The sequence below is a fragment of the Triticum aestivum genome, chromosome 4A, assembly GCF_018294505.1.
Source record: "Triticum aestivum cultivar Chinese Spring chromosome 4A, IWGSC CS RefSeq v2.1, whole genome shotgun sequence".
In the NCBI taxonomy this organism is placed as follows: Eukaryota; Viridiplantae; Streptophyta; class Magnoliopsida; order Poales; family Poaceae; genus Triticum; species Triticum aestivum.
The window spans coordinates 260,432,266-260,437,268 of NC_057803.1; the positions used below are offsets into that span (position 1 = coordinate 260,432,266).

A 5,003-nucleotide genomic window follows, 5' to 3' on the forward strand; every position below is an offset into this window, starting at 1 on the left:
GCAAGCTCGTCCATGGTGATGGGCTTGTCGGGCGCGACGGATCTGGAGGAGGGGGAGAGGCGGAGAGGGAGAAAGAGGGCGAGTGGGGAGGCAGGGCGAGTGGGAGAGGTGGCAGGGGGGGAGACCGAGGCGTCGGCCTTATCCTCCGCCAGCGAGGCCGGCGAGGGGGTCAGGTGGCGACCGAGGGACTCGGTCAGGCGTACAGTGGAGAGGAGGGGGAGGACGATGGGGGAATGGGTAGGTGGGCTGGTTGGCTCGGGTGGGCCGTGGCCCAGGGGGTAGGGGCTTTCTCTCTCTTTTTTAGTAGTTTTTGTTTTTCTTCTATTTGTTTTCTGTTTTCTTATTTATTATATTTTACTTTTACATTTGTAAAATATAAACCTAGTCTCTAAATTAGTATTATTAAATATACCACTGCCACAATTAGTTGGGGTCTAAATATAATAGTTTACTGTTATTATAATTTAAAAGCAATTACATTATTATTTAGGCCACTATTTTGATTAATCTGGGACATTAAAACACTTTATAAAAATGTTGGTTCACCACCATAATTAGTTATGGAATATTTGCAACATTATGAGCTTTTTAGTTGTGATATTTTGAAAACTTTAAATTTTTGACTTTAATTTAATTTTGAAATTAAACTGGATGGAATCAAAGGGGGATTTAGCAACAGTGAAAACGATGACATGGCACCATTAACATGGGATTACTATAGCTTAATTATCTAGGCGTTACAGCTGTGTAGATGGGTTGTGGGTGAGATGAGAGAAAAGGCGGGCAGCCCGACAACAATTTGTTTCTCGCAGGCGTGTGCAAATGTGGTTGGTCTCGAAACGGTCAATGACAAGAACAGAGAGAACCGGCAACTACGAACTGATGCAAGTTTTGGAAAATGACGACAAACAAATGTCGATGCAGTGTGAATGATGTGATGATGAATGCAACAAACAAATAAATCACACGGAGACAACAAAATAACGGGAAGGCATTCCCTTCGACCACGGCGGCATTTGGAGATGAGTTTAGGGACTTGTGCCACCATATTGAGAGTCAGAGTGTTTTCATCACTAGCCCCATATATGATGAGATGCCCTAATTCCCATGTGAGGAGAGCCACCCCCACCACCACTTTAGTGTTATGAGTGACTCCATCATATGTGAGATTGAGTGCACCTACCTCGAGGGAGTGAGTGAGCCACCACATATAGAGAGTGAGATAGTTGATAGGTCATGTGAGGACACTTTCAACACTAACAACTTAATCTCTACCTCTATTGTGTCTTATCATTTGGTGCTAGGTCCCATTATGATGACGCGCCGATTCTCGACGACTTCATTCACCACATGGTTCCATCACGATGATGATGTCATGATGGATGATGTGTACATTTACCACGCATACACGTTGGTTCATTTGTCTCTTTTATAGGTCCCCATAGTTACTCGTCAACCTCGCAAGCGCGTGAGTTGATGAAACGAGCTCTAGAGAGCAACAACGATGTGCGCCACCATAGAGTGCTTACCCTCCACCACCCTCTTTGCGCAAGAACTTCACGCATTTCTTCTACATGACTCTCACATGGCTATGGGTTACTTTTCATTACATATTATATGCCCATCTTACCATGATCACTTTGCATTTTATGATCACTAGCAAGATGGCCGTGCATTGCACGGAACATCAAGATGCATTTTTGTACAAAACATCTGTTGTGATTGACCCATGCAAGAGTAATCCCATGTGTAAAAACTACTGATATCTCAAGAATTTTATCAGAAAAATGGTATCTCAAGAATTTCATTGAAAAAAAAATATCTTGAGAAAGATGGGAGATAAGGTGAGGAGTGGGTGTGGTGGTGACTGGTGGTCGGACTGGGCGGAGGCATGGGGATGGACGGCCCGGCAGCGGCCACCATGCCAGATTGTTCCAGAGACTTTCTTTTTTAATTGCTCAGCAATGAGGTTGTGGGAGATAAGGATGAACAAGGCAAGGCCTTATCTGTAAATGTGAAGAGAGGTGCGGGTATCTTTTGTAAAATTGTCATAGTTTGCTTTCTACCTGTCACATATAGATCAGACGGTCTATATTACAAGATGGCAGACACACCATCATCACCAACTCGGTTTTTTATAAGAGTAGAGATTTCTATGCTTTCTTCATGCATTTGTGAGCCATGTTTTGCATTACACATGATTCATGACTCTACCACTTGTATTATGTTTGCAAGCTTGGTGAAGATATTACTTGTTATTACCGTGTCTGCTTTGCGTTTGTGCTTACGATGTTACATTAATCATGATTCATGTTCATGCTTGCAATATGGCATGTGCATTTATTATGCCTATTATTTGCTCACATGACATGATTACCATGATTTACTTTAATATGTTGCATTTTCTCAATGTTGTACAATCATATGTGAATCCACATATATTATTGAATAGTGCCTTGAGGGCGGTTCTTAAAAAAAGCCCTCCATTTGGCATTTTCCCTTCACTTCATTAACCATATATTTGGAGCTACTAAATTATGTTGTGGTGTTGTTCTTATTTCTTTAGTGACATATATGAGGTTCTATTACTATTCCAAAAGTGTCAAGTTAGTTCTAATTCCACATACTATTCATCAGGGTTCTAAAAATAACTACGTTATTCACAAGGCGGCTTATTTGGGTCTTCTTCTATTCCACTCTGCTGCCATATTCTCCTCTGCCAGGTCCTTGTTTTTGACGGAAGACCACTTGTACTGCTCCGTAAGTGTGAAAGATGGCAATTTATTACTACCTCCGTCCCAAAATTCTTGTCTTAGATTTGTCTAGATACGGATGTATCGAAAATTCTTGTCTTAGATTTGTCTAGATACGGATGTATCTGTTAGATACATCCGTATCTAGACAAATCTAAGACAAGAATTTTGGGACGGATGGAGTATTAAACATTGTCAGTACTAACACATAACCGAAAGAGTGTCGAGTTAAAGAATGGAAAACTAAATTCTATAGTTGTAGCATGCTGTTTCACCCAAGTATTCTCCAAAAGTTCACTAAAGTTACATCGATGGCATTGTATATTCAAAATGGAATCAATTACATAAGTATAACCCAAAGGCGCAGCGAGTACATATCTAGTGCAAACCGTACATTCAACGGAAACATGGAAACTTGATCCGCTGTCGTCGGATTGGAAATGTGCGCCACGAGATGGGAGTACGTGCAAATTGCAAATTGGACCCCGCAATAATTCTGTACTTCGGTACAGAAGCATGCCGAGGCTGAGTCGTCTCATACCTTTCCCCATGGCGGCATCCAATCCCGATTCGAGTTCCTACCATGGGAAGCTAGGGTTAGGAGACGATGCTTCCCTCCAGCAGGACCCCCTCGTTCCGCTCTGGGCCAGCAAGCGGCTAAATCCTCTCTGGTGATTGTCCCGCCAGCAGTGACAGTCCTCCTCCGAGCGTTTCGTGGTGGGCCTGCGGTCAGCGAGCGGCGCAGCTGATTCCTCTCCGGCGATTGTCTGGCCAACCGTGCCAGTACTCGTCCAAGCGTTCCCCAACGGCGTCGTGCTGGATCTAGGTCCCCAGGTATGAGGATGTCTAGTGTCCATGTTTTCTGCTTTCCCCTGTTCTCCTCCCGTGGCTCATCTAGTGGTTCCCTCTTCCCTAGATTGGGCTATAGATTTGCAAAGCAAATAGACGAGGGGACAAGGTCGTAGCTAATTGGGTTGTCTCCTCTAGGATCAGCACATCCTTTGAAGGAAGTAGGAGAGGGGACGAAGTAGTGGCATATTGTCAGCAGATGCAGATGTTGGTCTTGAAGAAATTGGGAAGGTATAATTTATTTTCTCCTAATTAAGTGTTATATACGTCTATGACTATATGTGCCTAGAGTGTGTGCTCTGTGCGACCGTGGTCTAATGAAAAGTGATATATGTCTATGAACTGCTACTACTACTGCCTAGATGGAATTTAGATGATGATAAGTATGTAAATTTAGAAAGCTCGAGTGGTGTCTAGGGCTTGTACATGCTTCTGCAAATTTGCTAGATTAATTTATGTGTGTGTGCTACTGCTAGTAGTGTGATTGACAGCGAGAAAAAGAATGTGTGCCATTGGTACTAATCCTATTGACAGTGAACTGGTACTGCTAGTGCCATCTTTACATCATTTTTTGGCTGAAAACATTCATGTGTAGTCATAGATGATTAACTTACAACCCAATCGTTTCATTTAAGTCAACATGTGGAATAGATGATTGAACTTATATAATCAGCAAATTATATATGAAACTCATTTAAATACATTGTTTAAACTATTGAAAACAGTAATTTCAGTTAAAATTCTGTGTAGAGTAGCCATCTGCAGCAAAGACACAATCGAGTCATTTAGAGTTACAAAACCTCCAACCGTGAAACTTGCAGCCCAAACAAACACACCCTTAATGCAGCAACAAGGAACTCTTATGGCGATAGAATTGTGTGTAGTACGATGGGAAATAAGAAAGATGTTGGAACTGGTTGAACATAGAAAATTGCAGAAATGATGTTTGCCATCAGGTTTAGTTTCTATTGCTATTGATTAGTGAAGTGAGCTGAGATTAGCTATTGCAATTAATTTCTATTGCCTGGACGATTCAACTCTTCTTTCAGGTTGCTTGGTGGCAAGATTTCTGCAAGTTATTAGGACTAATAGTACTGCATTGGTTTTTTCTTCTCCTAGTGTACTAGAACTAGGTGTTGAATGACTAATGTACAAATCCGCAAATTTGCCATCACTGTTAATTACTGTTTTCGGACCATTATCTTAACTGATGTACTTATGTATTGAAGTGATGCATTATTGAATTTGACTGACTCATATTGGTGCTACATAATCAGCACTATGTGCAACTGAACTGTTTGGTTTACTTTAATTTGTTCTAGGCAATGGTTCCGGTTGTTAGAATATGCTCTGTAAAGTGCAAGTGTTTGGTCGTGGTTTCGGCTGTTGTATTGAGTCGTT

General features: G+C 41.8%; 1 long non-coding RNA gene across 4 annotated transcripts; it reads left to right on the forward strand.

The window, feature by feature from the left end:
- Window positions 1-3,235: 3,235 nt before the first annotated feature.
- LOC123085928 (uncharacterized) lies at window positions 3,236-4,859 on the forward strand. 4 transcript variants are annotated; one of them, XR_006440150.1, is made up of 3 exons: window positions 3,252-3,587; window positions 3,670-3,833; window positions 4,652-4,859. It is a non-coding gene; the product is annotated as an uncharacterized lncRNA (long non-coding RNA). The 4 variants fall into 4 exon arrangements; XR_006440151.1 differs by having other exon boundaries at window positions 3,255-3,587; window positions 3,741-3,833; XR_006440148.1 differs by having other exon boundaries at window positions 3,236-3,587; window positions 3,670-4,859.
- The last annotated feature ends 144 nt before the right edge of the window (window positions 4,860-5,003 follow it).